We start from the raw sequence: 26219 nt of genomic DNA on the forward strand, positions 1-26219 counted from the left end.
AGGGGGAGTCTAGCTGCTCACCACTCAAAAGCCATTAAAGAGGCCAGGTTGGTAGAAAGGAAGGTTTGCTCATTTTGGATGCTGGCAGTCAGTGGGGACGGAAGACTCCTGTCCAAGGGCTGATTCCCCCCTCCACCAACAGTCAGGAGTGAGAGCTTTCATAGACAGAGAGGGAGGGGGCTCCATGCAGAAACAACACGGCTCTGACAGTCATCTTGAAACTGGTTGTCGGTGGTCAGAGCAGTGCCATCTTGATTGGTTTAGGTACAATTAATCATCAGTTCCACGGTTGGTTTGTTCCCATTTCCTTGAGGCCAACTCTTGGGATTGTGGCAGTTTATATCATGACTGCAGTCTGGTCATTCTGTAGTTGACTTCTTCCATCTGGTGGGGGTTTCAGTATCTATAAGACAGCTCACAGGATATGGCTCAGAATATTATCTATAGCCCTTGCTGCTGCTGCTGCTAAGTCGCTTCAGTTGTGTCCGACTCTGTGCGACCCCAGAGACAGCAGCCCACCAGGCTCCTCCGTCCATGGGATTTTCCAGGCAAGAGTACTGGAGTGGGTTGCCATTGTCTTCTCCGCTATAGCCCTTGAGGGGGAACTAAAGGTCCTCCTTTGCTTAATGACAATTATAATTTGGTCTCCTGTGACTGTTTTCCTTTGTTTCTGCATTCTCTCACTTCCCTGATTAAACTTCTTTGGCTAAAGGTTTTCCACAGAAAAAGGGCAGGCAGAGAACATGGGGGACAAGGACCTTAGGGTCCTGCTCTATTTCAGAGCGCTTGGCAGGGCCATCTCTTCTCTTTCTTTGGAAGTCCATCCTGGGGTGGGACCTTCCAGTGCTCTGGGGCCTGGCCCATGTGATGGACGGAACACTGCTCGGACATAGCAGGACTCTTAGAAACTCCTTAAACTCCGAGAAGAGGATAGTCTGGTCCACTGAAAACACAGTAGTAGCACTCTCTTGGTGGCAAAGATGAATTTGTTACAGTGAGAAACAACAGAAATGGTGTCATCTTAAATCTTTGAAAATAGGATAACAATGTTTCATTGGTTACCTGATGCCTTGGAACAGAGTAGATTAAGGGCTTGGAGACTTAACTCCCTTTTTCCTTCTCTCATGTTAAATCTGGCTGCATTTGTTCGGTCACCAGGTTCAAAGAGACTTCCTGTGCCCCTCTGAATAGCCCTTTCCAACCCTGCCAGTGATGGGAAGACACTGATTGACCCACTGATGGGAAGACACTGGTTGACCCAGTGATGGGAAGACACTGGTCGAGCTGGCATCTATTTTGCTTTATGAGACAAGAAGCGTCTGTAACAGAAACCATCAAACCCCAATAACAGGTCCTAGACCTTATATGGAGAAGGCAATGGCACCCTACTCCAGTACTCTTGCCTGGAAAATCCCATGGACGGAGGAGCCTGGTAGGCGGCAGTCCATGGGTTCGCACAGAGTCGGACACGACTGAGCGACTTCACTTTGATTTTCACTTTCATGCATTGGAGAAGGAAATGGCAACCCACTCCAGTGTTCTTGCCTGGAGAATCCCAGGGATGGGGAAGCCTGGTGGTCTGCCGTCTCTGGGGTCACACAGTCGGACACGACTGAAGCGACTTAGCAGCAGCAGCAGCAGCAGACCTTATTTAATGGGCTTCTAGAGACCTCCAAGGGAAGAAGATTTGTCTAAAAAGGAACCTTGCCTAGAAGGTGTTCAGAGTAGGAAGTGCAGCACACTCGTGGGTACAATGCCATGTTCACTGATAGCTATTTAAACATGCTGTGGCTCTGCTGTAAAGTCCTCTGTACCTAGAGGGGGCTTGGAAGGAAATGGGCAGTGATGGGAATATGATCAGTATAGAAACTGATGCTGATGGTGGACTCTGTTTCTTTAGCAAGAATGATAATGGCTTACATCGGTGTGGCAAGCAAGTCAAATTCCCTAGCCATGTTTATATACTCTAGTTTATTTCAAGCCACCAATACACCTGGAAGCAGTACTAGGGCCTTCATTGTATAGATGAGGAAACCAAAGCTCAGAGAGAAAATGCCAAGGCTAATTCCTGGTCTGGGTTCTCCTACTTTTCACCTTACTGCTTCTACCTGAAACCATTAGCATGGCATTTGATAGAGAATGCATCACTCCATGGGCTTCCCAGGTGGCGCTAGTGGTAAAGAAGCTGCCTGCCAATGCAGGAGACATGAGACCTGGGTTCGATCCCAGATCCCCTGGAAGAGGGCATGGCAACCCATTCCTGTATTCTTGCCTGGAGAATCCCGTGGACAGAGGAGGCTGATGGGCTACAGTCCATAGTGTCACAGAGTCGGACACAACTGAAGTGACTTATCACACGTGCATGCATGTATAGCTCCTGCTACACCAACATTTAGACTGTCTTCTTAATCATACCCACACCCATCCCCTCCACACACATACACAGGTGAAGTCACGTGTTAGTTTCTTCCAACAATTACATGATATTTCTTAATATCTATATGGGCTTCCCTGGTGGCTCAGATAGTAAAGATGCAATGCGCCAGATCTGGGTTTGCTCTCTGGTTTGGGAAGATTCTCTGGAGGAGAGCACGGCAACCCACTCCACTATTCTTGCCTGGGGAATCCTCATGGACAGAGGAGCCTGGTGGGCTACAGTCCATGGGGTCACAAGGAGTCAGACATGACTGAGTGACACAGCACAATATCTATATAGCATATTTCACTTGTCCATATGGATTCCTATGTTGACTCTAACTCCCCACTGTAATAATCAAACCCACTCCAAAGAAACCGTTGTGCATGCCTTTCAAAGAAACTGCATAAGAATTTCCCTGGTATATATTTTAGAATCTATTCTCTGGAATGTATTTGCATATTGACCTGGAGTAAATGAGGCTTCCCATGTGGCACAGTGGTAAAGAATCTGCCTGCCAATACAGGAGACACAAGAGACAAGTTCAATCCTTTGGTTGGGAAGATCCCCTGGAGAAGGAAATGGCACCCCACTTCAGTATTCTTGCCTGGAAAATCCCATGGACAGAGGAGCTGGCAGGCTACAGTCCATGGGGTCACAAAAAGAGTCAGACACAACCGAGCGACTAAACCACAACAACAATCACGTCTTTTGTCCCCTTTCCCACAATAAGGCTTTGAGGACGAGACAAGAGAGGGCAACAAGGAAAAGGACAGAAATAAGAGGCTGGGGAAGGGAATTGAGAGGCGGTTTGCTGCTCTTCAAAGAGGAGGAGTTCTAAGCCAAAGAAGAGGGAGTCTTGTTCTCCACCCCTCTTTCCTCTCCCTTCTTCAGCCTGGTTTCTGGCTTTTGTCTCTTCTAGAGCAAAATCCTGACAGTGTGCCATGTACTTGCAAAAGGATAATTACATCTGCATCCCTGGGAGAGACAGGCCTGGTGTCAGCAGGGAGGAGTCTGATGTGGATGCAAATGGAGCTAAGTGCCCACATATGCAAAGCACTGACAGCTCCTGATTTAAATCCTCGACCAGACGTTTCTCTGACCAAAACTTTCCCTGGAACTCTTTTTAACTCTGAGTCAGAGAAAGATTTAAAAAACAATAGCTTTACCTATCTACCCAGCTGTGTTCTCTGTCAAAGGAAGAGAAATGACTGAAAGCTCCTTAAGAGAAAGGTGCGAGTCCTGGACTTCAGGTGGCGGCTCAGATGGTAAACGGAGGAGGGTATGGCAACCCACTCTACTACTCTTGCCTAGAGGCTGAGGTCCATAGGGTCACCCAGAGTCGGACACAACTGAAGCGACTGAACGGCAGCAGATGGTAAATCCGCCTGCGATGCAGGAGACCAGGGTTCAATCCCTGGGTCAGGAAGATCCCCTGGAGAAAGGAACAGCTACCCACTCCAGTATTCTTGCCTGGAGAATCCCATGGACAGAGGAGCCTGGTGAGCTACAGTCCTTGGGGATGCACAGATTCAAACCCGACTGAGCGACTAACACTTTGACTTTCACAGCTTAGCACCAGGCACTCAGTGGATACCCTGAAACTTTCGCAGTGCTGTCCTCAAGGTGACACTGAGCCCACAGGACAACCAGGAATGATCGTCTAGCAGTGATTCCACAATTATTTCTTTTTTTCCTTTGATGTTTGTTTGTTTATTCATTTGGCTGTGCTGGGTCTCAGTGGCAGCACGTAGGATCTTTAGTTGCAGTGTGCAAACTCTTAATTGCAGCAAGTGGGAGCTAGTTCCCTGACCAGGGATCAAACCTGGGCCCCCGCCTTGGGAGCATGGAGTCTTAGCCACTGGACCACTAGCAAATTCCCTCAAGTTACTGCATGTAATCGTCTAAACTCCTCTCCAGATACCTGCTTCTGTCCTTAAAAGAGGAAGGAGGATCCACATGGTTGTTTAAGGGTTTTGTTCTTTCATTTTCCCCAGGTATAGAGACAACTTAGTCAAGTCTTAGCCGCTGGACCATCAGGGACATCCTACACCTATTTCTATCTCATGTGTGGGGGGGAACATTCTCTCTTATGTGCTGATCAATGAGTAGGTCCCCCAAACTCCAGACTAAGAAGGAGAAGGGGTGCAACCTAATTTCTGCCCAAATGTAAGCACAAGATCATCATTATTTTCTTAAAAAGACAATGAAGTTCCTACGCACTTACTTTTGAAATGCAAATATGTTTTCTAACACCATGAGGGAGATGCTGTAAGAAAAGATGATAGTACTAGATGCTCAGCTGTTAGAGATGGGAAGGGCAACATGATGGCCTTCAGGCCCAACTGGGACTCATCTCCTCCGTCACACTCATGCCAAGAATAGATGAAAGGCTTTGTTTTACTTTGAAAAGAAAAAGGGCAAAAGGGAGAACAGGAAATTGATGCCTGGGAAAGAGGGCCAACCTGCCTCCTCTTCCCCTAAAAGAAGACTCAAGAGAAGCAATTAAAAGAAGTTACTGATAACAAGAAATGACAAGGCAGAATATGTGTAAGTCTGAATAAGCCATCATGTCATAAGTAGACCTTAGCTATAAGCCAAGAAAAATCTGAAGAGATCGGATTTCAGCTTAATAGAAGGAAGAGCTTTTTAACAAGTGGGATGAATTTTTTTCTTTTTAATCAGTTATAAAAAGAGCTGCCTATGAATATGCTGAAATCCTCTTTTTTGGATATGTTTAAGCAAAATCCCTCTCCCTTTCGGTGTTCCTAGAGAAAATATTTCTGCTTTGGGTTAAATGTGGTATGATATCTTCTAATTCTAAAATGATTATGTTCATATAGATTTTAAAATTCAATAACAGCTTCTAAGTAAAAATGTGTAACATGATGTCCTGCCTTGAAGCAGTTGCACAACATTCTGTTTCTCTCTCTCCAACAACCCCAGGGATTCAAACTGCTTTCTCCCCTCTGCGTGTTGGAGTTTCTCTTCTCCAGATGGTCGTAAGGCAGGATGAAACGGAAAGTGAAAGTCGCTCGGTCGTGTCCGACTCTTTGCGACCCCATGGACTATACACTTCATGGAATTCTCCAGGCCAGAATACTGGAGTGGGTAGCCTTTCCCTTCTCCAGGGGATATCAACCCCAGGGATCAAACCCAGGTCTCCCTCATTGCTGGCAGATTCTTTACCAACTGAGCTGTCAGGGAAGCCTGTAGGGCAGGATGTGACACAGTGATATCAGGTATTTCCCCATCCTACTATCTCTGAAAATATGCAAAGGGAGCCTTCCTATTTGGGGGATTTTCCCCTATTTTCCATGACGCAAATGCAAACAGCAAGAACCCAAGCTAACCAGGAAGAAAGTGACAGTTTCCAGAATTCTACTATGGATTCACTTTCTGCACACCTGACTCCATTTCTTCTATGATTTGCAGTGAACAGAGACATTTCTAACCTTTTACAATAACTGAGGGTAGATCTAATCAATGCTCCTCTTACCCTCACATCCCATCCTTTTCTTGACCAGGTAGAGTCTCCTTGTCAGGGGAAAGCCCTTCCCTTTAATGCATTGTCCTGAAGCCACAGGCAGGGTCAAGGTCTCAGTGGAAGCTGGTGGTCATTGTAGCTCATCCTTGTTTCAACTACCTCGTTCCCATCTCAGAAAACTCCAGTCTAGGGAAGAGAATGCTCATGTTTCTTAATGTAACTACTGCATTTCAAGCTCTAAGACACACATTCTATATCCGTATTTCATTTAGCCCTCACAATGACCCTAAAACTAGGTGCTTTCTCCACTAGAATATTTGTCCTTTAATTTTAGTAGCCAAAGCCCCCTGAGATCCCTGAGTGCTGAGATAAGCCCAAGACTGATTTGATTATTAGGATCTACGGAATCTTTATCTTCATTGTGTTCACTTACATCATGGGGATGGACAATGAAATATCACAAGTAGGATTAAAATGAATATTCATCAATGTATAAATAAGTCACACTATCATGGTGTGCCCCCTGTTCCAGTTTCTACTCTGATGGCGTCATTTCACAGTACATGCCAAGGTCACCTCGACGTTCACCTCCCCTGCTAAGAGGCAGCTGGAGAGAAGGAAGGACAGAGGCTGCCAGGCAGCCTTTATCGGTCATTCATATATTCTTATTACCTAGTCCTTTGGAACTAAAGTAAAATAGATCCTAGCCACATGTTCAATCACTGGGTCCCTCGCCTATGTTCCTTATGACATGAACTCAGTCTAGCTCCTCCAATTGTGATTATCTGCTTTTTGACAAACCCACACCCCCAAAATAGCATTTTATTCCTACCTTATAGAAAAGAAAACTGAGACTTCTAGAGTTGCAGTAAGTTCATCGTGACGGTGTGACTCTGGGATCACATTATTGTGATCACAAATTATTGATGATGCACAGAAAAGACCACCCTTCCCTTCAATAATGTACATGCTGTCAAGATCCAAAGACACTTACGCATCCAACCCCCTCCACAAAGACTTCCAGGCTCCTGCAATACGTAAAGCTTTCTCCATTCTGTGTGCCACATAATTTAGTACCTAATTAGATATTGTCTTACAGTATTCTCCTAATTGCCTCAAGTGTATTTATTCTGCTTCTCCATTAAGTTTATCACAGAGATCCTTGAGGGTAGAATTTTCCTTTTATGTCTCTCCTTTTCCACCCCAGCCTTTTCCTACTCCACCCCTAGAGCATAGCAGTAAAAACGTAAGAGCCAGTCCAGTCTGAGCTGTCCTCGGGGCATACGGGCATGGCAGTGATACAAAGCATTACAATAAAAGGGTGTGTACAAATACAACACGGGGCATCCCAGGGGCTCAGTGGTAAAGAATCCTGCTAATGTAGATGTTGAAGCCGAAACTCCAATACTTTGGCCACCTGATGCGAAGAGCTGACTCATTGGAAAAGACCCTGATGCTGGGAGGGATTGAGGGCAGGAGGAGAAGGGGACGACAGAGGCTGAGATGGTTGGATGGCATCCCCAACCTGATGGACATGAGTTTGGGTGGACTCCGGGAGTTGGTGATGGATGGGAGGCCTGGCGTGGTGCAATTCATGGGGTCGCGAACAGTCAGACACAACTGAGCAACTGAACTGAACTGAATGCAGGAGACTCAGAAGACACTGGTTCAATCCCTGGATCAGGAAGATCCCCTGGAGAAGGAAATGGCAATCCGCTCCAGCATTCTCGCCTGGGAAATCCCATGGACAGAGGAGCTTGGCGGGCTATAGTCCATGGGGTCACAAAGAGTCGGACACAACTGAGCGTGAGCAGTAATACTGTATGATGGAAAGGGCACTTAAAGACTCCTCTGTTTTCCTTTTCTCTTCACTAGCTCTATAACCTCCAGTGTTCTTGCCTGGAGAATCCCAGGGACAGGGGAGCCTGGTGGGCTGCCGTCTATGGGGTCACACGGAGTCGGACACGACTGACACGACTTAGCAGCAGCAGCAGCAGCAGCTCTGTAACACTGGGAGAGCCAAATGCCCTAGCTGGACCAGTTTCCTTACTGATCAAATGCAGATATTGAGCTAGATGATCCCCAGTGTTCTTCTAGCCTCATGAATCTGTCTCTGTTAAAGGAAAAGGGAACCTTCATGAATAAAATCCAAGCTGAGCTCCCTGGATCCTGAGGAGGGTTGGTGAGCAAGTGGTTGGAGACAGATGCTACAACCTTGATGTTAGAAGCAAGTCAGAAGCAGTTCCCAACCATGCCTCACTCCTGGGGATTCCTGTTTGCCTTCCATCACAAGTCATGAAGGTGGTTAGATGCCTGAACCCATGGGGAGGTCTTCCAAGGAGTCACAATTATGTAAACTCCGCAGGACCGCTGAGTTTCAAGGGAAGGCTGGAGGCAATGTTCTTTTTCTCAGAAGTGAATTAGAAAAGGTAACCTTGATAACTGCGTTGTATCAATCTCATCAACCAAACTGATCATTAAAAGCTAAAAGCTTGGATTCCCCAAAAGGGAATTGATAGACTGCGTAGGTACCTCTACAGGGACCCATCATAATTCAACATTAGTTAATGTACCATTAAAGTATCCACGTAGTTAATGGAATTTCATTGGGGTTTGAGGTTTTTCCTGAGTTGTTTAAATTGCCTCTATCATGAATGACTTCTTGAATTAAAAATTAAATGGACTTTCAAGTATTTAATTAGATACATCTATTACCGAAGTGGGGAAAACAACTGAAATTCACCTTAGAATTTTTTTATTTAAAGGAATACAGTACATCTTCAAGATGACAAACATTTTGTTGATAGATTTAAATACAACTGCTTTTAGGAATAAAACAGTAGCCAGAATTTTCTTCTGTGGTTCTTTCCCTCAATTTGATGGTCTTTTTTAAATTGCATTTTTAATTCGAGTATTATTACAATATTGTGATGATATCGGCCATACATGAACATGAGTCAGCCATAGGTATACACGTGTCCCCCCGGCTCCTAAACTGCCCTCCCACCTCCCTGCCCAGCCCACCCTTCTGGGTCATCACAGAGCACCAGTTTTGGGTTTCCTGCATCATACAGCAAACTCCCACCCGCCACTGCACATATGGTGATGTGCATATCTCATACCACTCTCTGAAGCCATCCCACCCTCTCCCTCCCCAGCTGTAACCGTAAGTCTGTTCCTTATGTCTGCGTCTCCTTTGCTGCCCTGCAAATAGTAACACTAGTACCATCTTTCTAGTTTCCATATATATGCGTTAATACACGATATGTGTCTTTCTCTTTCTGACTGACTTTCGATTTGACAGTCTTAAAGGCACCATAACTTTTTATCCTTTTGAGATCTTTAAATGCTTGTGAATCTCATAGAAACCCATTATGAGAGTATGAAATGGATGTAGAATGAGGGTCCATGATGGTGAGCTGCCAGATGTAGCAAGCTAAGACGCTTCCAGCAGAGGACAGAGCCTTTCCCTGCCTCATTAGCTGTGAAGTAGGGTAGAAACAGTGTGGCAGGCACATGAATTTCTGCAGGAAACCCAGGGGTCTCCCTGGGCTGGGTGTGCAGCTGCCTTCGTCATAGCCTTCTTTAAGGAGGGAACAATGGTTATGCCCACAAGCCTCCTTCTCTGGCCAGCAGGGGGTGAAAATTAAGATGAGTGGGTCGTCTCCCAAGTGTCTCCTCTTCCATCCACTGCACCTGGGGATCATCTCCTTGTAAGGTAACTCTCCCACATCACCCTATTGCTTTGGGTTCTTTTTATCCCATCTACTCTGTTCATGGGCCATCTTGATTTCTCTCCCTTGCCTGCCTCTAAAGTCAAGACTTGGTCCCTTCTTATTATACAGGTTTTGTAGCCATATTTTGCGAGGAAATAAACAAGGAATGCAGAGGGGAAATGGAAAAAAAAAAATAAGACACCTGGTAAAGTTAGCTGAATTCTGGGATGACATAAGGATGATAACAAGTGTTTATGAAGGATTCTCTGTGTGCTGGGCATGGTGTTCCTTTTTCTATACATATCATCTTGTTCGGTGTTCTTCACAACCCCATGAGTCATCATTAATATCCTCATCTACCAATGGAGAAACAAGGGCTCAAGGAAGTTATGACGTGATTTATGCAATGCCAAATAGCAAGTAAGTGGCAGAATTGAGATTTGTCTCTTATTAAATACCCCATGTCCATAACTGCAGTACTGCCTCTTTTCTGAAAAACAAGCATAACTCGAACAAAAACTATAGAATTGCTGATATCTGTCTGAGATAGTCATGGGGAGTCTTCTCTTCAACTGCTTTCTTCACAGTATGTTTTCAGACATCCTTCTCCATAGTCCTTGGCCTGAAAGTGAAAGACATGTTATTATCTATCTTAATAAATGCCCCCAATCTCAGTGCATAGGCCCACCTGAGCATTCGTAGCCTTATATCCTGCCCTTTGTCTCCAGTGATCTGTTTGGAGCCCCGAGACCTTAAGTTTGGGGACTTCTATCCCCTGACCCCTCTCCTGTCTAGGGCTGGTCTCTGGAGGCCATTTCCACATAATCTCCACATCTTCTCTGCCTTTTATATCACTTATCTGGGCCATGTCCTCATTCTTAACCAACTTCCTTGATTTGGAACAACGCACTCATCTCATTTCCACCCCCTGCTGCTGATTCTGGGGACAGGAAGAGAAGGCAGGCCTGGAGAAGAGTAGTACATCCACAGGATGTAAGTATCAGGGTAGCCGCACCAGATCAGAGGCCAAATAAGCCAACAGAAAGGACCTAGAACAAGCCAGATGGCACAGGGTGGAGTTAGATGAGTGATCAAATTCTTAAGAGCCAACAAGAAAACATCAGGGGCTGAAGCCCGGAGAGAATAGTGAATTGTCAAGAGGATCTGCTGCTACCCAACCCAGCAGAGGTCTGCGACTACAGGTTGTTCCTCTCTGTGGTCTGGTGCCTGCAGCGTAGAACTGAATAGCTTGGTGAATGAAGGAAAGGAAAGAACATACAAACAAACCAAAGAAAGAGACGTGGCCAGTGCTAATCAAAGAGACATTAGCATCAGCATAAGACAGACAAAGTTGTCTGATGGCCTTGCTGTCACTCATGATCATGGATACTGACTGAGGCCCACTGAGCTAAGGGCATGGAGGGAGAGAGGCAGGCGCTCTGGGGCATGGGATGAGATACTCATCTGAATCTGGTCTTCCGATAAACATCTGCTTCCAATCTTACCTTGTCTCTATGTTTTCCAACCTCCCCTGGGTCCAGGAATTGCCAGTCATTTGTGTAGGTCCTTCTGGACTTTGCCTTCTGCAGATGCGGTATGATGTAGTAGATGTGAACTTTGGGAGCTGGGAGCCTTGGATTCAAATGCCTTCCTGGCTAGATCACTCACCAGCCTTGCATCACTGGGCAAGTTGGTTAACCCTGAAACCTTGATGAGGACCAGTATTCTCAAATGTCCCTGCTACTGGTCAGAGTGCAGAGTAAAAGATCCATCATGTCAGTTCCCTTCTCATGTCTCTAGGAGGCATAGCCAACATTTCTTCAAGGTCACAAAGAAAGTCGCTTAGCAGAATCTGGAACTGAACTTGGATCTCCTGTCCACACATGGATGCCACTCTGCATGAAGATGTTAATACTTCTCAATAGAGGTGAGCATCAGAGATAAATTCTTTACTGACTAAGAATGTTAGAAAAAGAAAAGTGTACAAAATCTGGAAGGATTAGCTTTGATGATCTATTGAAATAAAGCAAAAGATTCCATATATAAGTGAGAGCATATGGTATTTGTCTCTGTCTGACTTATTACACTTAATACTCTGTAGATCTAACCAAAGTGTCACAAATGGCAAGATTTAACTTTTTATGGCTGAGTAATATTCTCAGCCATATGGGCTTGATAAAGGCAGAAATGGTATGGACCTAAAAGAAGCAGAAGATATTAAGAAGAGGTGGCAAGAATACACAGAAGAACTGTACAAAAAAGATCTTCACGACCCAGATAATCATGATGGTGTGATCACTCACCTAGAGCCAGACATCCTGGAATGTGAAGTCAAGTGGGCCTTAGAAAGCATCACTACGAACAAAGCTAGTGAAGGTGATGGAATTCTAGTTGAGCTATTTCAAATCCTGAAAGATGATGCTGTGAAAGTGCTGCACTCAACATGCCAGCAAATTTGGAAAACTCAGCAGTGGCCACAGGACTGGAAAAGGTCAGTTTTCATTCCAATCCCAAAGAAAGGCAATGCCAAAGAATGCTCAAACTACCGCACAATTGCACTCATCTCACACGCTAGTAAAGTAATGCTCAAAATTCTCCAAGCCAGGCTTCAGCAATACATGAACCGTGAACTTCCAGATGTTCAAGCTGGTTTTAGAAAAGGCAGAGGAACCAGAGACCAAATTGCCAACATCTGCTGGATCATCGAAAAAGCAAGAGAGTTCCAGAAAAACCTCTATTTCTGCTTTATTGACTATGCCAAAGCCTTTGACTGTGTGGATCACAATAAACTGTGGAAAATTCTGAAAGAAGATGGGAATACCAGACCACCTGACCTGCCTCTTGAGAAACCTATATGCAGGTCAGGAAGCAACAGTTAGAACTGGACATGGAAAAACAGACTGGTTCCAAATAGGCAAAGGAGTACATCAAGGCTGTATATTGTCACCCTGCTTATTTAACTTCTATGCAGAGTACATCATGAGAAACGCTGGGCTGGAAGAAGCACAAGCTGGAATCAAGATTGCCAGGATTCGGGGAGCGAGCTCCGCCCATGGCAAAGGTCATGAGGAAGGAGACTTGGCATATGCAAAGGCGAGATCAAGCCTCAGGAGTTCCCCTGGAAATTCTCGAGCATCTACCCCCCAAACCAGAGTCTGCCTACTTTCTGCTTTGTGCTTTCACCTACACCTCTGTCTTTACGGGGGGCTGTCCCCCACTACCTCTCTCTGAAAAAAGAGTTAGCTTACAGCTGCAGTTAATAATTCCTGGGTGTGACAGTGTTTAACCTACAAACTCCTTTGGAAATCCTCTAGCCTGCCTGAATAGGTTTTTCCGGCCACATGTGATTGTTCAGAGCCTCCCAACTGTGAGAGGCAGGAGATGTTCTAAACTGTCTAAACACAGATTCCTTTGAGTAGCTAAAAGATTGATTAGAAATTGTATTGGTAAAGGGTTTTTCACTTATTGGGCCAATGTTTGCTGCTAAGTCTCCATACCCCTTACCTACTGTGTCCTTGGCAGTGTATTGATTGATATAATGGGTGTATAGAAATGTAAGTAGTAGCCTCAATGTTTGTAATCTTGGACCCTTGAGTTAATTCTTTTCTTGATTGAGCCCACCTCACCTTTGCTCTGTAGGAATGCAGCTTTGTCCAGTGCTTTTTTGGAGGCTGGCGCCTGACTTTAGAATAATCACCTTTAGAGAAAGATAAGTTTCTTAAAATGTTAACAGGCCTCCTGGCCAGAAGATGATGTAAATCACCTGAACTTTTGTATATGATAAGTTTGAAAGCCTGGCTTTGATTAGAACCAGGAACTGCTGTCCTTGCATGACTCCACCCCTTCCCCCATTATCCTCTATGCATAACTTAAGGTCTAAAAACTACTTTGGAAAATAAAGTGCGGGCCTTGTTCACCGAAACTTGGTCTCCCCATGTCGTTCTTTCTCTCACCTTCTGGCTGAATTATTCAGCCTCTTTTCTCCACTGAATTTCCTCACTGCGCTATCCTTATTTCAGCCTCTTTTCTTCACTGAATTTTCCTACTGAGATAGCCTTATTCTATTACTGTTTATATCCTTAATTAACGTTTAATTAAGCAGTTGTTTCCTGATCCTCGCCGATGCCGTTCCCGCTTCGAATTCCCTGGATCCACCGGGGCTGGACCCCGGCACCGGGAGAAATATCAGTAACCTCAGATATGCAGATGACACCATCTTATGGCAGAAAGTGAAGAGGAACTAAAAAGCCCCTTGATGAAAGTGAAAGAGGAAAGTGAAAAAGTTGGCTTAAAACTCAACATTCAGAAAACGAAGATCATGGCATCTGGTCCCATCATTTCACGGCAAATAGATGGGGAAACAGTGGAAACAGTGTCAGACTTTATTTTGGGGGGCTCCAAAATCACTGCAGATGGTGATTGCAGCCATGAAATTAAAAGACACTTACTCCTTGGAAGAAAAGTTATGACCAGTCTAGATAGCATATTGAAAAGCAGAGACATTACTTTGCCAACAAAGGTCTATCTAGTCAAGGCTATGGTTCTTCCAGCGGTCATGTATGGATGTGAGAGTTGGACTGTGAAGAAAGCTGAGCACCGAAGAATTGATGCTTTTGAACTGTGGTGTTGGAGAAGACTCTTGAGAGTCCCTTGGATCTCAAGATCCAATCAGTCCATTCTAAAGGAGATCAGCCCTGGGTATTGTTTGGAAGGAATGATGCTAAAGCTGAAACTCCAGTACTTTGGCCACCTCATGCAAAGAGTTGACTCACTGGTAAAGACCCTGATGCTGGGAGGGATTGGGGGTAGGAGGAGAAGGGGACGACAGAGGATGAGATGGCTGAATGGCATCACCGACTCGATGGACGTGAGTTTGAGTGAACTCCGGGAGTTGGTGATGGACAGGGAGGCCTGGTGTGCTGCAATTCATGGGGTCGCAGAGTTGGACACGACTGAGCGACTGAACTAAACTGAACTGAATATTCTATTGTGTGTGTGTGTCTGTCTGATAGCTGTCCCTTTGACATCTATCTATCTATATGTGGAATCTAAAAAACAAAGCAAAATAGACATCAATAGAGAAAATAAGGGCTTCCCTAGTGGCTCAGATGGTAAGGAATCTGCCCACAATGCAGGAGACCAGGGTTCAATCCCTGGGTCAGGAAGATCCCCTGGAGGAGGGCATGGCAACCCACTTCAGTATTCTTGCCTGGAGAATCCCCATGGACAGAGGAGCCTGGCAGGCTATAGTCTATAGGGTTGCAAAGAGTCGGACGTGACTGAGTGACTAAGCACAGCACAGCAGCACAGAAAATAAATGAGTGGTTGTCAGAGGGGAGGGAGGGTGAGTGGGTGAAGTAGGTGAAAGGGATTAAGAAGTGTAAAATAAGTAAGTCGTGTGGATGTAATATACACAGTAAGGAATGTGGTCAAAAATATTGTTAGACTTATCATAGTGATCATTTCATAATGCATGCAAATATCAACCTACTATGTATTCAGTACTACACATAAAACAGTATACTACTACATGTCAACTACATTTCAATTAAGATAAACGGAACAGAAAAAAAAGCAAAAGATGATTGGGAGTTCATCATATTTTAATTTCTCAGGCGCTCATAAGGCAGTCACTAACAGACATTCTGGGCGTTAGAATCGTGGCTCAGAAGATTAGACTATTAAGTTACCGAGTGTTCACTCTGTGTTCAGAACTCTGCATCAAGTTCTGTGTTCTTCCAAACAAATCTGCTGCTGCTGCTGCTAAGTCGCTTCAGTCGTATCCAACTCTGTGCAACCCCACAGACGGCAGCCCACCAGGCTCCTCCATCCCTGGGATTCTCCAGGCAAGAATACTGGAGTGGGTTGCCATTTCCTTCTCCATCCAAACAAATCTAGGGAGTAGGTATTACCATGCCCAGTTACAGAGGACAAAACTGAGGCTTAGAGAGTCAAGGCATCTTGCTTAGAAACACGTGGCCAGCCTGTTGTCAAGCCAGCAGTCCAGCCCGGTCATTCCTATCTATGTCTTTCTAAATCCTGAGCTGCATCCTCCTCATTTCACCACCTTCCTGGCTACATCGAAAACTGTAACCATAATGTTTCACAACCTCGGAGGTGAAAGGGGCTCAGTCTTGACCCTGGAGGCTTCCGGTTCTCCCCACTGGGAAATGCAGGGGTTGGATGAGTGACCCCTAAGGATCGTTCTCCTTTAGTTGAAGAACACACACGACCTCAATCAGAGCTGGCATTGCATTTCAATAAACAAGTTAAACAGTTGCCAGTAATCCCGGGGAAGAAATGAGTTTGCTGATGGATATGTCTCTGACCTGACTTGGGGATCACTGGGGGAAATCTTAATCTCTTTGAATGTTTGGTTAAACATCCCTAAGCCTTGTGTGAATTAGACTTGGGACACACACCGGCTGGTCTGTTCTGTGTTTGACTTGCCGTACCACCTGCTGTCTGCCCTTTTTATTCTCTGCACAGGCTTTTCCTGGAAATGGCTGTGCGCTCACGACTAAGCATGGCTTCCTGGGTCTATCTGGAGCCCTAAGGTTGAAATGAACAGAGTTTTAATTCTGTGAAGGGCTGAGAAATTGGACCTGGTGCTGCAAAGATGGGCCCTCCAGATCAGGCAGTCTTTGAGAAGACAGCCCATAGAGCTTGAAGGAGATATGTTTTAAACTGGTAAGATGGAGAACTTTTTTCTCTGCAGGCCATAAACTAATTGAGCTAGATGTCTGAGAAGTCTCAGAGTTATCTGGGAGATGGGACAGCAGAAGAATAGAAACATTCAGTAAAGGGAAAGTGATATAAGGAGATGGAGAACTTTTAAAGGGCTGATATTAGATAGCATTTGACTAAGAGATCCAGGACCATCCAACTCCCATCAAGACCCACCCCGTGATACCTTCCCAGGAGGAGACGAGGGAATGAGGTCAGCAAAAATACATGCTTTATTCACTGGAAGCTTTGGTTCTGAACCCCAGTGCAGAATTGCAAGCAGAGTGGTTTGTACCTAGATTAGAGTCAGCGGGGGGTCTCCATCTGCACTGACCAATAGAAATATAATGCCAGCCATACATGTCATTTTTCATTTTCTTATAGCCACATTTAAAAGATATAAAAAAAAGATAAGTGCAATCCCTTTTAGTAATATATTTTATTTAACCCACAGTACCCAAAATACTTCAACATGTAATCAATATCAACATGTAATCAGTTTTAAAAAGTTAATGAGGTAGGGTATATTCTTTTTTGTACTAGGTTTTCAAAATCTGGCATGTGCTTTATACTTACAGCCATCTCAGTTTTCAGTGGAAATACTTGATCTGCATTTATATCTCATAAAAGTCACAATTGAAAAAGTAGGTTCACACACTGACTCATTCCAAAGGTACTTAAAAGTCTTCTAATAACTGAATTGAGTAATAGTTTTTTATTTCAATGTAAATTAATTAAAATTAAATAAAATTTAAAATTCAGATACTCAGTCACATCAACAATATTTCAAGTTCTCAATGGCCCATGTACTGGGCAGCTCAAATCTATATCATTGCCTCATTTCTGACCATGGCCTGGAAGGAGGAAGGAGGGGTGGGTCTCAGGTTTGCAGCCCTGAGAAGTAGTCAGCAGAGGGACTTCAGAGGCAGGGCTCTGAGCCTCAGATGACATACAGATTTCCAAATCCCAACCCTAGAAACTCCAGGAACTTCTCTTTCCAGATCAGAATTGCAGCGTACACAGGACTGGATTGAGAACAATAACAATGCCGGTACATTGAGTTTCTACTGTGTGTCATTGTATTTGATGCTTTTTGTTACTCAGAGAGGTCAAGTGACTTGCCCAAGGTCACACAGCAGGTTAGTGTCAAGTCCAGGATTCAAAGCCAAGTTTGTTTGACTCCAGCACTAACGTGCTGTTGCAACCCTGCCTCCCCCTGGCAGTCCCAGTATTAGAATTTCAGGAACTGCCGTGATGCCTGAGCTTACATTTAGTCCACCTGTCATGGTTATGGCCACATTAGAAGAAGACTTAGTTCCAGAGGGTGCCCTTGGCATACCAGGCCTTGACCACAACCAGAATTAATGGAGTCCTCAGTAGAGAACATAAATGCAATTATTGTCTCGGAATGAATGTATCTCCTCTCTCATTGTCACAGGTTCCCAGCTCTCCCTAAAAGCCTTCAAAGGCTGACTTCATGCTGGACCCAGCATCTGCCCAGCCGCTAATGGATCTGAGCTCTGTTCATTAGGCAGCTTGCCCATGCACAGTTGAGAGAGGAGGAGAGGGCAACAAAAGGAAGCCTTTAAGCTAAAGGTTAATTTGTAGCGCTTTAAAAGTATCTGTCTATAGTGAGTATAGACAACTCTACAAACACTGAGGCAAATTGGAAAGAACTCGGTTGCCCACCTCCCTCCTAGAACTGACACATATCTATCTCCCCCACCCTCTTTGAAGAGCTCTTGGGGAAAGAGTAACTCTTAGGCCAGGAGTTTCAAAAAGCATGTTCCTAGGACTGCAAGGAGATCCAACCAGTCCATCCTAAAGATCAGCCCTGGGTGTTCTTTGGAAGGAATGATGCTAAAGCTGAAATTCCAGTACTTTGCCCACCTCATGCGAAGAGTTGACTCATTGGAAAAGACTCTGATGCTGGGAGGGATTGGGGGCAAGAGGAGAAGGGGACGACAGAGGATGAGATGGCTGGATGGCATCACTGACTCGATGGACATGAGTTTGAGTGAACTCCGGGAGATGGTGGTGGACAGGGAGACCTGGCGTGCTGCGAATCATGGCGTCGCAGAGAGTCGGACATGCCTGAGCGACTGAACTGAACTGAACTGAGGTCTCTTCTTAAATAGCACATGACACCTGACCTGACAAACTCCTAGCCCACCAGCATGATGCTCTGTTCCCCAGCACAAGCTGAACCTAACCTTGAAGATCCCGAGGGCTGAGACAGCCTGAGGTCACTCACCTCTAGACCTGGAAGTGACCCCTGTGAGCAAAATGGGGCTTTGGCGGGCATGCTCAGCTTTAGGTTCTATAAATCATTCTTAACCCTGTAGAACAAAAACCAGGCAACAGCTAGTCTAGGAAGGATGGTGGGATGGCAGAAGGCCTTGGGGGTGGATACTGATAGAAGAAATGTCAATAATAAGGTAGTGATAAAGAACATAATCTCTAGATTAGGGTTTCTCAGCCTTGGCACTATTGACCTGGTGTTGTTTAGTTGCTAAATCGTGTCTGACTCTATTGCAACCCCATGGACTGTAGCCCACCGGGCTCCTCTGTCTGTGGGATTTTCTAGGCGAGAATACTGGAGTGGGTTGCCATTTCCTTCTTCAAGGGATCTTCCCAGCCCAGGGATCAAACCCACATCTCCTGCATTGGCAGGCAGATTCTTTACCACTGAGCCACCTGGGAAGCCCATTGACCTATTAGACTGGATAATTGATCCCTTATTGTGGGGTGGGGGGACTGTTCAGTGCTTTAAAGGATCATTAACGGCATCTCTGACCTCTCTCCACTAGAGACCCCTAGCAGCCCCTGAAACCCAAATTGTGACAACCAAAAATGGCTTCAGAAATTACCTTTTTCCAGGAGGACAAAATCAGCCCTTGTTGAGGACCAGTGGTCTGGAGCCACCCACTTTCCAAGTCCAAACCTATCATTAATGATGAGTGCCCTGGGCTGGCCCCCCAGCCTCTCTGCATCACAGTTCCCACCTCTGTAAGATAAACAGAATACTTATGCCTAGCAGTGCGGTGAGGTCACAGCGAGATGATATACGCAAAGGGCTTAGTAACAATAAAGGCTAGTTCATTTAGGTGAAGAGTTCAGGATGCATTTTTAAATCACCACAGTAAGTCTATTTTATTGCCAGCCATTATTATTCCCATTGTGAAAGATGGCATTTTCCCAAAGTTGCTACAGTCCTTTTCATGTGCTTTTCCCAAACCTTGCTCCACTCTCACAAAGAGGAAGGGTCTATTTCCTCACCCTGGAATCCAGGGGGACCCTTGTGACTGCCTTGATGAAGAGAATGAGGGGAAGGGATGCCATGTGATTTCCAAGGCTGGGCCATAGAAGAGGCAACTTCCTCTAGCCCTCTCTCGGACACAGCCTTGGGAGCTCTGAACTGACATGTTAAAAATCTCAAGACCCAGGAGCTGCGTGCTGGGCAGACCACATGGAGAGACCACAGAGATACAGAGAGAGGAGCTTCTGTGCCCAGGCCTGGCTGTTGGAGTCTCCCCAGCCAAGGTGCCATACACCTGGGTGAACAGGGCATCAGGTGGCTCCAACCCCAGCCTTTAAGGTGCCCTGGGTTGGCACCGAGTAGAGCAGAGGTGAGTTGCTCCTGCCGAGCCCTGCCCGAGGTGGATTCTTGAGCAAAATAAATATGGTTGTCTTAAGCCCTGAAGTTTTGGCAACAATTTGACAGGTGAGAAAACCACGTGTCAGAAGGTACATAGCAAGTGAGTATCCAGGCTAGAATTTGAACCAAGGATCCTCTGCCTCCCAAATGGTACTGCTTCCCTTTCATGGAACTTACCCCCAAGATGGCAGGAGTCTGACCTGATAGGTGGAAATCCAGGAGTCAGCTGAGGACAGCATCAGTAAGGTGTATGAATTGGTTGTACATCTGTGTGCAGCCCTGGCTGGGAGCCTGGGAACAGAGTAAAACAGAAGACTCATTTTCCAAACAGAAGCACAGGTCAGGGTGGGCCAGTATCAAAAGCATGTTTCAGAGCTCAGGCTGTTTAAATTCCAAATGCCTCCGAGAAGGATGCATCCTGAGCTAGTGATTCTCAACCTTGGCGGCTCACATCCCCTGGAGAACTTCTAAGAATCTGGATGACCAGAGTCCAATGATACTGGATCCTCTGGGGCAGAACCTGGGCATCAGCATTCTTAAGGTTCCCCCAGGTGATCCCAGGGCTGCTGCTTTGGGGATGGGGTGGGATGAAGCTGGAGTTCAGGGTCCATACTGCAGTGCCTGCCATGGATCAGATGGACTGCAGAGCCCGGAAAGAGACGGGCTTTGAGCATTAGCTGCAATCTCTGGTTTGCTTTGTGATGCTGTGAGGTGAATTAAAAATCAAACTTCATTTGGCTCCCAGTGAAGATGGAGATTCAGCAGATTGGGGGACTGGTAAAAAGGCCCCATTAATATGCTTCCTGGCAGAAACTCCATTTGATTCAGGGATGTGAATTTAGGCAGATGGGAAAGTGTTGCCTTGGCTGCAGAAGGGTGGGCAGAGGGTGGTTCTCCCTTCTCTGTGTTTGGTGAGTAGGGGACCAGGACCGCCCTTTCAATACTAACAGAGGTTGTTGTTGTTTAGTCACTAAGTCATGTCCAGCTCTTTTGTGACCCCACAGACTGTAGCCCACCAGGCTGCTCAGTCCATGAGGTTTCCCAGGCAAGAATACTGGAGTGGGTTGCCATTTCCTTCTCCAGGGGATCTTCCCGACCCAGGGATAGAATCCACGTCTCCTGTACTGGTAGGCAGATTCTTTACCACTGAGCCACCAGGGAAGCCACGCTGAGAGAGGAGAGTTGGTGAAATACTACCCTTTGATTTTTCTCACCTGATGTCTGAAGTAGGTTGGCATCAGTCGAAGCAGGATGAGATGGAGAAACCAGTGGCAGAACTGGGCAGACCTGGGTTTGAATGCTGCTTCTTTCTATCTCCAGGACAGGAGAAATTCTCCTATTTCTCCAAGCTTTGGGTGCCTCCTCTGTCAGATGAGAGTGATCATCACACGATCAGGGTGAATTGTGCAAACGTGTGTGATACACCAGCCCAGGGTGGACACTGATAATGTGGGTTGCATTCATTCATTCATGTGTTTCTACATTTGTCATTCATCTCTTTTTTGCCCCCACTCCTCTTCACCTCCTCATTTTTTGAAACATTAAGAAGGAGAAACAGGTGCCCTGGAAAGGAGCCCGTAGCCATGTGTTAGATTAGAAGCTTCTCCATCTGTCCAAATGCCCTCACCCCTTTCACGGGATGAACTCAGCTTGAAAAACAATTCACATGTTACCTGCGTTGGAAGCCCGGCTCCTCATCTACGTAGCTGCTCTCTGTTCCCACACCCCTGTGCTTCCCTGTGTAATGACATCCACCATGCTGGACTATAATGGCCAACCTACCTGTCCATTCTCCCCATAGACTGTGAGCCTAGCCCTGGCTGTGGCACTTCACGAGCACTCAATATGGTTTCTGTGCAGTCGCTTATTCAATGAACTGATGTCATATGCCTCTTCTGGCCTCAACTTCCCCATCTGTAAAGAGGGTTGGCATAACTGTATTCTAAGAATAGTTCCAGCTCTAGTGTTTGATCTCTCTGTGGAGCCAGAGAGCAAGGAGAGGGAAGAGAGGAAACAGAGACAAACCAATTAATTTAGGAAGCGTCATCACTGAGAGATGTGAGTTCACATGATATGAGCATCGTCGGGTGAGCAGGTCAGTATCATCAGGCAGCAGAAGGCAAGGTCGCCCAAGGAACCACAGCCAGGTTAGAGGAATTCAGTTTCTTCAAAAGGGGCCAGGTGGAGTCAAGGCATTTTCAGGAAACAAAAGAAAAGGGAGTCGAGGTATATGGCTTTGTGGGCTGGAACCAGTTTGAGCGAAGGAGCTACAATCTAGGACCTTCCATGAGCAAGACTGCAGAATCAAAGTCAGGGAACAAAGTGATGCCCAGTGGCATTCTGCAGGGACCACTCCTGAAGTTGGGACCAACCTGAAGCTGAAGCTCCATAGGGTGTCTCTGCCTTGGCCAGGTTCCAGTGAGATTCAGGAGCTGGTCAGGGAGAAGCCTATTAGGCCTGGGGCATCTCTATGAACCGCACTGTGGGGAGCTGGGGAGTTAGGGGAACTGAGGCCTGAAATGGCCAGTATCTCTGGGGAACACACTCGACTCACACTCCTGCAAAAACCGTCTCTGAGAAACACACCCACAGCACACCACCACTCGCACACTCGACATTAGCAGCCACACCAATTCTTCATCCGATACATGACAAGGCTGGCCTTAGAGATTCACAGACACGAATGCACTTCTTTTCCATCTTGGTTGACATTTATGAACCTTCTATGTGCTAGCCAATAGGGCTCATAGTTCCAGAAACTACAGACTGTCCCCAGAAAGCTTGGAGTACACATTCACATCAGTATACAAAGACACCACCCCAGACATTGTAAATGCATATACACCCATGCGTCTGTGCTGTTGCTCAGCTGTGCCCAGCTCTTTGCAATGGTATGGACTGTAGCCCTCCAGGCTCTGCTGTCCATGGGATTTTTCAGGCAAGAATACTGGAGTGGGTTGCCATTTCCTCCTCTAGGGGATCTTCCCAACCCAGGGATCGAACCTGCATCTCCTGCATCGTCAGGTGGATTCTTTACCACTGAGCCACTTGGAAAGTCCCATATATACACCTATACCTGTCTATGAATCCCCGTAAATTCTTACACAGATGCATACAGAAGATCATGAGTGGTTATGTCCATACCTGCCTACATATGGACATCACCCACACACAGAATCCCAGTGGATAAGCAAATAGAGGCCCCGGGGTCCCCTCCAGGTTGTGGAATTCATTAACCCTCTTCCCGTCTGCATGCCCAAGATAGAAGCCCTGTTCTGCCCTCATTCTCATAAGGAAAGCCTTCCAGGTCTTTTATAAGGACATTATTTTATGACAACATTGTTAGCTGACATTTATGGGGATTCAATCAATAAATTAGAAATTGCTTGTAATGATGCATGGCTGGCTCACATTTGCCTGAGCCCCGAGGACTCAAACCCCAGATTGGAAGCTTTAGATCTCTGCCTCTTAGCCTGTACCATGTGTGTGCACACGTGTGCATACATGCTGTTGCACAAAATGTCATTTTAGTCATGCTGGAAAGTAGTCTCTGTCTGCTTACATTTTTTCTTCTTTGCCTCCATGGAGGAATCCGGGTGTGGGATGGGGTTGTAGGGACCGTAGTTTCAGGGCCTGAAAAGGCAGTATCTCCTGGAAGGAAAGAGTGGAACAGCGACTGTGTGAGACTCCCATGCCACTTCTCACCTAGGTAGAGGAGAGAAGAGTCTGGATTCAGAGACTGAGAACTTTAATTTCCCCACTCAAGTCCCCAGTCCCTGCCAGCCACAGGCCCCCTTGAGCGTGCTCTGTGAATCTACCCATATCTGAGTCAAAGGTGAGGCTAGGGGTCTTCCCTGGTGGTCCAGTGGGTAAGACTCTGTTTTTCCAATGCAGGTCCATGGGTTCAATCCCTGGTCAGGGAACTAAGATCCCACATGTTTTATGGCATGGTCAAAATGTTTTGTTTTGTGTTGTTGTAATAGTGAGGCTAGGATTAGGAGCTGGAAAGAGGCCAAGAGAATACCCTGGAGATACCACCATCTTTCTTCCCTGACTGTGCTCTACCACCCACTCAACCTTAGAAACCCAATGAAAACGTTAGAAATCACTGGAAATTGTGGCCATAGAGTAAAGCAGCTATTCTCTGGCATTGACCACTCTTGACAACACAGAATATGAAGCAGGCCAATGTCAAGTGTCAGATCCTCTTTCAGTTCCATCACCTTATCACTGGCCAAGAAGACTACCTTTTTTTTCTAAAACCTGGCTAATGTCGGCACCAGACTGGGTTTTGTTCAGTAAGTGGGGTTCACTGAGGACCGTGTTCGGGCAATGATGTCACCCTGTCTTTTGCTGAGATGGAGCTTGCAGCTCAGTGGCTCAGTTGACTTCTCCTCTGAGGAAATAGAAGTCCCATCCCTGGTGAACATCATGAATACCCCATCTGGGCTCTTTGCTGTCTCCCTCTGGGTTCTTCACACCCCTCTCCCACCTGCTTCTCTAGTATCTACAGGCCTTTCTAGGACTGCCCAGCAGTCACTGTCTTAGGAAGGCTTCCCATAGTGCCAGCCTCATGGATGAGTCTGTCTTTCCTACACCAAGATGCCAGATCTCCAGAGACTGCCCATCAAGGATGTCACTGGCCCTGGCGCCAGACTAGCACACATCATTGGCCCATCACTTGGATGGATTGGAAAGGATAGGGCACATAAGAAACCTCCTCTTACCTTTTGAATCCTGGAATCTGGAGCTCTGAGGATGAGAAAGGCCCCAGGATGCCCTACCAATCCTGCCAAGGAGGCCTGTCCCAGGACAGAGGAGCAGTTATAGAGGAACGTGGCAGGTTTGAGAGGGTCCAGGTAGATAAAACCCCGAGGCTCCTGAGGAAAGGGAATCTTCCTGCTGGATAAATCTGATCAGTTAGACCATCTGTGTTACACTCCGACTCGACCTCAGAGGAGTTCAGTCATTTCCACATCCCTCTGGGGGCACCCAGAATTTCTGATGCTCTCCTGAGCCTCCCTGGGCCCCAGGAGTCCTGCGGGGCCTGGCTCAGGCCATCCCTGCTCCATCATTCCTACTGTGCCGCCTCCCCAGGCTGGAGCAAAGTGAAGGACCATGAGCATCTTGCTCACTCTCCCAGGCAACCCTCCCGACTCTGAAAGCAAATGTAGGCTCCCCCTGGCTTCCCCAGAATGCTCCTCCCCAGTATCTTATTCTCTGACTCTCCACTCTGAGTCTCTCCTCATCCATCTTATGGACAGGCGGGGGGTGGGGGGGAGGGGGGGAAGTGGCCCCGGTAGAGCTTTGCTGTCTGTTTAAGTCAAGACCTATGCTCTTTAAACTCCTTTTCCTTCAAAGCTATTGTCTTGTTGATTTCAAGAGTCTGTGATGAAATCCAAAAGCCGGCCATTTGTTCAAGTATGTGGTGTGCTGCTGGAGTAGCTGTATCTCAAGAGCAGTTGGTAAAGGATGCCCTGGTCCCTGCTGGTCCCCCAGTGGGGATTGGGGAAGGCAGGAGTAACACTAAACACTTGGAGCAGATTTCACCTTTTAATGCATCACAGTGGTTACAGAGGCTACAGAACCTACTCTAAAGGCTTTCGGTATAACAATGGAAGTGTGTCCAGCGTAGTGTAGGAATGGAGAAAAGGGCACACCTAACCCTCAGGGGATTGGCGCTGCCAGTAATGGCAGCTCCACAAAAGTGACAAGTAACCCATAACTGGGTTTTGAAGGATGAATAGGAGTTAGCCAAGCTGGCAGAGGGACAGCACTTAGAGCTGCACGAAGAGGGGAGAAAGCTTTGGGAACACCAGTGCTGGATAAACTTTGGAGTTAGAAGTCCAGGTTGGGGTTCCACCTGCACCACTTCCCAGAAACCCTGGGAAAACTGCTTCAGCCCCGAAGCTCACTTTTTTGTCAGTAAAATGTAAATCTCCTGGGAGGGTGAGTTCAGCAGATCAGGCCTCAGGTTCTGACACAGATATGAAAACAGCCCCTCCTGCTTTACTGAAAATTCCAAAACTCTGTTTAGGTTCAGCGAGAATGTGTGCTGTGGTCTATTTATGATGTGCAGGACAAGAAGAAAACACACACACAAGTTTAGCATTCATGGATTAGTGACTTACAGAAACTCAATATTAGCTAATGGGGATTAAATGAGGCAGTGCCTGCTAAAACATTCTCAGGCTGCCTGGCACATGGAGGGATGTG

At 46.3% G+C, this 26219-nt stretch overlaps 1 protein-coding gene and 1 long non-coding RNA gene across 2 annotated transcripts in view; one reads left to right on the plus strand and one right to left on the minus strand.

The window, feature by feature from the left end:
- Positions 1–26219, plus strand: part of ASIC2 (acid sensing ion channel subunit 2) — a 1206384-nt gene that overhangs the window by 319986 nt on the left and 860179 nt on the right.
- Positions 10003–18205, minus strand: LOC132343019 (uncharacterized). Its single transcript, XR_009491659.1, has 2 exons — positions 13246–18205; positions 10003–10241 (listed from the first exon to the last, which is right to left on the minus strand). It is a non-coding gene; the product is annotated as an uncharacterized lncRNA (long non-coding RNA).

This window comes from Bos taurus, chromosome 19 (assembly GCF_002263795.3).
Source record: "Bos taurus isolate L1 Dominette 01449 registration number 42190680 breed Hereford chromosome 19, ARS-UCD2.0, whole genome shotgun sequence".
In the NCBI taxonomy this organism is placed as follows: domain Eukaryota; kingdom Metazoa; phylum Chordata; class Mammalia; order Artiodactyla; family Bovidae; genus Bos; species Bos taurus.